The following is an 8408-nucleotide window of genomic DNA, read 5'->3' as shown; positions in this document are numbered from 1 at the left end:
TGCAGAGATGTTGGTGTTGGGCACAAGGGTGGAGGAGGACCTGCTGGGTGACATTGATGCTGTCAGATGCAGCATGGGAATCTCCCTCATGGAGAACTCTGGTAGGGTTCAATCAAATGTATTTCATCTTCATCAAACCAAAAGATTTGACTTCAATTAACTGAATGTGCAATTTAAATTTTGAATAGATGATCTGACATATCTGTGTCGCTTTTGTGGGGAAGTCCACACGGGGACAGCATCTCTGGATGATTGGGTAGGAAACCATTACAGTTCTTTACATGGAGAGCACATTTCTTTACATGGAGAGCACATGCTTTCTTTAACCAAAACAATGACAATATATCCATCTTCTTTCAGATTCAATGTGATACATGTGCATTGTGGTTCCACTGGGTGTGTGTAGGAATCACAACCACAAGTGACCACCAGCCCTGATGAAGACCGTATAGGTCGAAACATGTCGGTTCAATAAAATATTTCCTCCTTTTAACAAAAAGTGTGCCCGGATCTCCTCTTTGCTCTATATCGTTGTGTTATCCCGATTGATCCCAGCCCCAGGAGCACCTTTTTACCTTTTCTACATTTTTTTTTTTATACCTACACACCTCCTGAGCACCTGGTTGCCTCCTTGCCTCTGCACAAGTGACCACCACTTGTGGTTGTGCCCAGCCTGCACATAACCCAGTGGAATCACAATGCCCATGTTACTTACTCCTCTTCGTCCCCTATGCCTCTGCGCCTCTCCCCAGGACAGGTTCATCAAGGATGGGTTGTGTGGGGGTAGAGTTCACACACAACACTTGTGGTTTTGAGGTGTTAATACCGAGTCCGGTGTTAAGCCTGTCAGTTTTAGCCTGCATGTTGTTGTTTGTGGATAGGAGAGCAAGCCCATGTTGAGCATTTCCATTCCTTTTCTTTTTTTTTGAGGGGCGCTGTGGCAGCCAAGTCAATGGACTATATAATGTTTATTTGGGAAAGCCAAGTCAAGTCAGTTTACGAGCCGAGAGGGAAAGGACTCGAGTGCAACCGAGCTGTTAATGATGGAGAAGAATCGAGCGAGCTGTGCCAGGGACCCGGAGTGGTGTGACAGAGTGCGGACACCCAGCAACCATCGGTGTCCGCTGTGTGTCCAAATTATGTATTGAAGGGGACTTATATGATGTTGGACTGATTGGACACTCTCTCTGTGAAACAAAATAACTGTCTGAACCCATCGCACTTTAGCAGCACTTTTGTAATGGAATGGTTTTAAGGAGTTGGTTATTTTGTTATTTAATTAGTTTTGCTACAGGATTTTAGATTTATTAAAGATTGTATTTTAAGGGTGTTTTAGAGATCCCCATGTATAGGAAAATAAACATGTTATATTCATGATTCAGTGTCAGTCTCTCTCTCCACTTTTTTATGGTTGCTCTCTCACCTGGTAAAACGTGAACCTGTGTGTGTCCTTGAACAAACTGAAGCTAAGAGTAATAATGATAAAAGAGTTGCCGTTTCTCTGTAAATAAATGACGGCTGGCGTAGTCCCAGGATTATCTAGTGAGGTGTACAACTTTGATATCTCTAGCACCTTAAACGGTGCAATCTAATAATTAAAGGTTGTATGTCTTATAAAATAATAACGATAAAGAATATTCTACTGCCCAAATTCTGTGTGGCTGATTCGGCCTTGGTCACATATGGACTTTAAATGTTTGTCAAAAAAGAGCCCGTATATAAATGTACATCCCAGCCAAAGTCTATGGCCTGTTAAATGGACGAATGTTTATAAAAACTCTTTTAGGAATAACAATAGGCAAGAATATAGTACAATCCTGTGTTGGTGATTGAAAGTTGTCATGTGTACCTTGAATTGGCTTGATATGTGCAGTATGCAGATGTGAATTGACACTGATTTTGTGCCTGACTTGTAATAGGTCTACAAATATTAATCAAAGAACAAATGTAACATTAGCTTCAATAATTTGGTCAATATTCAATCATTTGTAAATGGTACCACATCAACAATCAGTTGAAAGATGACTTTTCCACCATATACGACGCTGGACGAAATGTTGTCATTCCTTGAGACGGAGGAGAGTGAGGAGGAGGAATTGATTGCCAGGCAGGGTCTGTGCAAGAAGCAACGCTTGATGCATTTTATTATCATGCATTCCGTTTTCATCCGCCTAGCACTGGCCAGGGCCGTTCCAGATATCCGCGAAATCTGCTTTCGCGAGGCTGTCAGATCCCTGTATGCGGATGAGTATCGAGAGCTCAATCGGAATTCCAAATCTTCACCCACCGCTAAGAAATGGAGGAAATGGAAGAGAAAAGCTCGACGCTCTCACTATTGAACTCTAGATCAATCCCACCAAACCAAAGGCTCTTTTAAGAGCCACTCACGTTTTCCATTTAAGAGTGTATTTTCTATTTTTGCGTGAATCCCTGTCTTGAGAGAATGCAGCACACCGGGTCGTCTATATGATGAAGGCTGCAAGTTTCTTACAGCGGTATTCGTAAATTCACCGGCGGCAAAGCGCCTAGGAAGTGGCTCGTTCTGTGAGCCCTTGCCTGTGCGTTGAATGGCGGTGTTTACATTGGGGGGGGGGGTGGGGGATTGTGTAACCTACGTTTCGGACACCACTTCGGAGGGTGTGTGTGGGCCACTGTGGGGTGATTGGTGATGGTTGGGGGAGGCGGGGTTGTGTGTTGGGTCGGAATGGGGATGATTCGGAATGGAGGTGTGTCGAAATGGGGAGGAGTCGGAACGGGGTGCGATAAGCTCGATCACCTTGTTGAGGTCAAAACCACAAATCTCTTGGAGTTGGAATCTTCACCTGCAGTCCTGCAGTCCTGCCCTGGACGAGGACCTGAATTCCGGCGAGGACGTTGACAGCGCGGCGAAGGTAGCACTTATCGAAGCCGGCGCTGTCTTTATGAAGCTGACAAGTAAGAATCTGATAGCACCTATCAAGGGAATGCACGCTGTTGTAGAAGATGAAACCAAAAGTGCGGACCCGGACTTCATTGTAGCCGAGGTGGCCCATGGAAGGATTAAAGAATATTAGGAGAAGCTTGCTTCTTTGAGACTGCGTCGGCGAAACCATTCAAGGTCTCCCGCGGCCAAAAAGTTGAGGAGGCAGAAAAATAATTTTGATTTGAGTACATCCCTGCCTCTTGAGGGCATGCATGCACGACTAGCCTCATAGCGAGTATTCTGATGTAAATTAGTTATGTTTTGGTGTACACACACACACACACACACACACACACACACACACACACACACACACACACACACACGGGTTAAAGCCAAAAATCCCAAGACTGAAAAATTTCAAACGATGTGGCGAACCCCCCAAACTTGCATCGATCTACCCCTGTCCTAGACAGTGATAAAAGTCAGTGTAAAATAAAAATAAATCATAAATTAAAAACATGGTGCGCGTAGCGCACACCAAATTTCGGGGTTGTAAAATTATGTTTTCAAAGTTGCCTACCGAATGTGTCAATCCATGCTTCATTTTATAGAAGCAGCTTTTTAAGTTATGTTATGTATTATATTGCTAGTCTGGCCAATCAATAAATACTCATTGAAATTACTGTAGTGCTTGACTTTACAGCCACAGTGTGTTAAAGTATAAAAAACCCAGAGGAAGACACTTCTAGGCATGTAGCCTTCTGTAGTCCATTATGCACCTTGCATTATAAGGTTGCAAGTGAGAACAAAAGTGAATTACAAGAGAACCCATTGGTTTGGCAACTAAAATGGGATACAGTGATAGGTGGGCAGTGGGCACTATATAGTTTTCAGCAACGTCTGGACATCTGGGCACTTTGGCTATTTTGTCCAAAGTGTTATTATATTTGAAAATGAATGTGCTTGGTACATTATCATTGTGCCTAAATTCATTAGCCCCTGTCTGTTCTAAGCAATCCAGCCCCTGCCCATAAATACAAGAACCATTGTATAGTTTATCACTGTCTTCCCTGAAAGTTCCATTCTATATTATAACATCAGTATTCAGTAGAGTTGAGCAGGAGAATGTACAGGCTGGCAGACAGGAGGACAAACACCATGCACGCAGCTAGCAGCTAACGGCTACTAGCTAGCAGCTAACGGCTACTAGCTAGCAGCTAACGGCTACTAGGCTAGCCAGCTAGAGAGTGCTGCTTGTAACCAACGAGGCAATACACATTTGCGTTGAAAATAAATCCTCCACATTATCAATGCTCTAAGCTAATTTAAAAGAAACCCTCTGACTGCAGTGACTGTCACTGTTCTGGCCTGGGTAGAGGGAAATATGAACGTATGTAGGCTCTCTCTGTCTCTCTCTCTGTCTGTCAGCAGCACCGTGCTCTCTCTAGTCTGTACTGAGGCTTCTGAGCGCAGATGCAGAGAGAGCTGCAGAGAACATATTGGGGAGTGGGAGTGGCGAGCGCGCACACTAGCTTCTTAAAGAGACAGGCTTTCACGGATTTGGCCATCATATCGCTACATATACACATACTCCTCCTTAAATATTTATTTTGCGAATCTGCGCTGATCTCATAAAAGACCGCTATGAAATCCTCAGGACGGAAATCCGTCCCCAGGACGGAGAACTTTAAGCCCTGAAAAATGGTGTGTTTTGAGACCTGCCAAATTGCTGTCTGGAAAACCGGCGAGACTGTCTTTCGGAGACTGTGGCACGCTCACATTTAGAGATAGACCAAAGATAGAGATACCATTCATTTCAAGACAACCTCGGGTTTCCAATGGGGCCAACGTTGTCATGCCACCTTGTCGGGAAGGAGGGTAAATACCTAATTGATTCAAGGTTTGACTACATTTTGGAGAGAGAAAAACAGCCATAGTCATTTTCCAAAAGGTCCCTTTACCTGTCACTTCAATATATGTGAATGGAAATGGGTTACATGGATACCTTCAAGCCTCCCCTGTATAGACATGCCACATTTATGCCAATCTCATGCCGTTTTGGGCAAGAACCATGCCGTTTTATACATGCAGTTCAAATGTGTGATTTCTGCCTATTGTATAAATGAGACCACTTTACTGTATCCAGTATGAGACCAAGATGTACTGTTTCTATAGCTGGATGAGACCACTGTTCTACATCTAGATACCACTGTACTGTATCTAGACCACTGCACTGCATCTATAGCTGCACAAGACCACTGTACTGTATCTAAACCACTGTACTGCATCTATATCTGTATGAGACCACTGTACTGCATCTAGACTACTGTGCTGCATCTATAGACATCTGAATTGTATCTATAAACCACTGTACTGCATATATATAGACCATTGTACTGCATATATAGACCCCATACATTGACCACTGCACTGCACATAGATCACTGTAGGCCTACTGCATCTCAACTCAACTCAACACAAACAGTATTTATAAAGCATTTAAAATGACCAGGTACACCCAAAATGCTGTACAGGTAACAACAGGTTAAAATACAATTGAAATAGAAACTAAAACAAAACATTGGCATCTGTAAAGGAAGATCATGGACTGCCAGGCTCAGCTGTCACTAAAGACCAGACAGAAGGAATTTGTCTTTAATACAGATTGACAAATATCCATTGACTGGGCAGCTCTATGTGTAGAGGGCTAGGGGCAAGATATTTCACAGCCTGGGGGCCGAGGCCCTGGAACAGCTTGCCCCCAGTGGGAGACAGTCACTGTGAAGGCTCGGTAGATGAAGTTCTGTGGTCTACATATCCACTAGAGTGGTCTAAGTGTGACCGGTGTCAGGAATAGGTTTTTCTTTTTTTGTTGTTGTTCCTTTAATTGTTTTGCATACTTATTATTTGTTGTATATCTATCAGTGACTTATAGTATCCTTCCTTATATATACATTACTTACCACTGTCGATTGGATATATGATCCGCAACTGACAGCTGTCAGATGGGGAACGGAAGAGGAGGAGTTTGTCTATTGGGAACTTGACTTGTATCAGTATAAAGCGACTGGCAGAGGGGAAGGTTGGGTGTGTGTGCTGCTCTGTGGAGTGTGTCCAGGGTGACAGGAGGACCGAGAGAGAGAGAGAGTGGACTATAAATTTGGTTGGCACACCAAAGTTACGAGCCGAGAGAGGAGAAGGACTCGTGTGTGGCACCAACTGTAGATGACGGAGAGGATCGAGTGAACTGACTTACCTGTTGACGACGGAGAGGATCGAGTGAGCCGTGTACGAGCCAGTGACCAGGAGTGGTGTTACAGAGTGCGGATACCCAGCAACATCGGCGGGCAGGTAACTGCCCGTTGTGTGTGAGTATTGTTCTATCCCGCACTACTGTCGATTACATCACTGTACGGGGGCGTAGGCGAGCTATACTCGTTGGTGGAACAGAAAAACTGGCGTCTACCTTATGTGCTTTCAGGTCCAAATTATGTATTGAAGGGGACGTATATGATGTTGGACTGATTGGACTCTCTCTCTGTGAAACCAAAGAACTGTCTGAACCCATCGCACTTTAGCAGCACTTTCGTAATGGAATGGTTTTAAGGAGTTGGTTATTTTGTTATTTTGTTATATAATTAGTTTTGCTACAGGATTTTAGATTTATTAAAGATTGTATTTTAAGGGTGTTTTAGAGATCCCCATGTATAGGAAAATAAACATGTTATATTTCTGATTCATGATTCAGTGTCAGTCTCTCTCCACTTTTTATGGTTGCTCTCTCACCTGGTAAAACGTGAACCTGTGTGTCCTTGAACAAACTGAAGCTAAGAGTAATAATGATAAAAGAGTTCCCGTTTCTCTGTAAATAAATGACGGCTGGCGTAGTCCCAGGATTATCTAGTGAGGTGTACAACTTTGATATCTCTAGCACCTTAAACGGTGCCACTCTAATAATTAAAGGTTGTATGTCTTATAAAATAATAACGATAAAGAATATTCTACTGCCCAAATTCTGTGTGGCTGATTCGGCCTTGGTTACATAAGCATGCACTAGAGTGGTCTACACACCACTGTGGTGCATCTGTAGACCAGTGTAGTGCATCTGCAGACCAGTGTAGTGCATCTGTAGACCACTGTCTCGATCTGTAGACAGCTCTAGTGCATCAGTAGACAAGTGTAGTGCATATGTAGAGCATTCTAGTCCAACTGTAGACTAATTGAGGACATCTCATGGGGCCCCCTGACTCATTGAGAGCCCATGTTGGATTATTTTAGCGTCACACGGGCACCGAATTATTTAACCCTCAGCTCATGTTATTAGGGTAGGATGGCTCAGGGTAGAAGACAGAGTACAGCAACAATGGGCCTGGTCTACATGACTACACCTCATTGATATGTACCTGTCTAACTACTTTACACTTCAGCCCCCTGACTGTCTAAGTACTTCACACTTGAGCCCCTTGGCGACATGTTGGATTGTTTTTAGGGGTCTCGAATGGATTAGAAAGCTAAATATTTATTATAAAAAACGTACATATCAGATAGATAGAAAACTAAACTTCTGACTTTGACACACACACACACACGCACGAGCACAAGCAAATGGAGTGAACGCCCGGAGGGTGTGGGTGTCCAGTGCTGGACGCCTGGACTCATATTAATTATATAGCCTACCGTATGCAGTCAATTATTATTATTTTCTCTCTCGTGCGTCATGTCACATGTCATCCTGAACGTGCCGTTTGTTTTTTCATGGACAGAATAACACACACACACACACACAAACGTAGCCTACGTTTCGGACGCCGCTTCGGAGGGTGTGTGTGGGCCACTGGTGGGGGTTGGGGGAGGCAGGGTTGTGTGTGGGGTCGGAATGGCGGTGCGTCGGAATGAGGATGATTCAGAATGGGGGTGTGTCGAAATGGGGAGGAGTCGGAACGGGGGTGCGATAAGCTCGATCACCGTGTCGAGGTCAAAACCACAAATCTCTTGGAGTTGGAATCTTCACCTGCAGATTCAACGAGATGGCTGACTACCGACCTGAGCGACTTCCTAACCAGAGTCCTGCCCTGGATGAGGACCTGAATTCCGGCGAGGACGTTGACGGTGCGGCGATGGTAGCACTTATCGCAGCCTTTATGAAGCTGACGAGTAAGAATCTGATAGCACGTATCAAGGGAATGCACGCTGTTGTAGAAGATGAAATTGAAAGCCCCGACCCGGACTTCATTGTAGCCGAGGTGGCCCATGAAAGGATTAAAGAATATCAGGAGAAGCTTGCTTTTTGAGACTACCTCGGCGAAACCATTCAAGGTCTCCCGCCGCCAAAAAGTTGAGGAGGCAGAAAGAGGGCTCGACGCTCTCATGTGAAAAAGATGAAGTATACCTCACCGAAACGAAAGCCGTTCCCTTACAGATAAACTCTCCTAAATAAACCACACAAAGGCTCTTTTAAGAACCTTAAACCGGATCACATTCCACCGAGTTCATCGCCTCGGTG

General features: G+C 44.3%; 1 long non-coding RNA gene across 1 annotated transcript; it reads left to right on the top strand.

Moving 5' to 3' along the window:
• On the top strand, positions 1 to 455 carry LOC306936199. The gene is made up of 3 exons (XR_013791477.1): positions 1 to 101; positions 189 to 256; positions 361 to 455. It is a non-coding gene; the product is annotated as an uncharacterized lncRNA (long non-coding RNA).
• Positions 456 to 8408: the final 7953 nt, after the last annotated feature.

This window comes from Electrona antarctica (assembly GCF_951216825.1).
Source record: "Electrona antarctica genome assembly, chromosome: 14".
Taxonomy (NCBI): domain Eukaryota; kingdom Metazoa; phylum Chordata; class Actinopteri; order Myctophiformes; family Myctophidae; genus Electrona; species Electrona antarctica.
The sequence above is the reverse complement of the archived record's forward strand: the minus strand, read 5'-3'. Positions and strand labels throughout refer to the sequence as shown.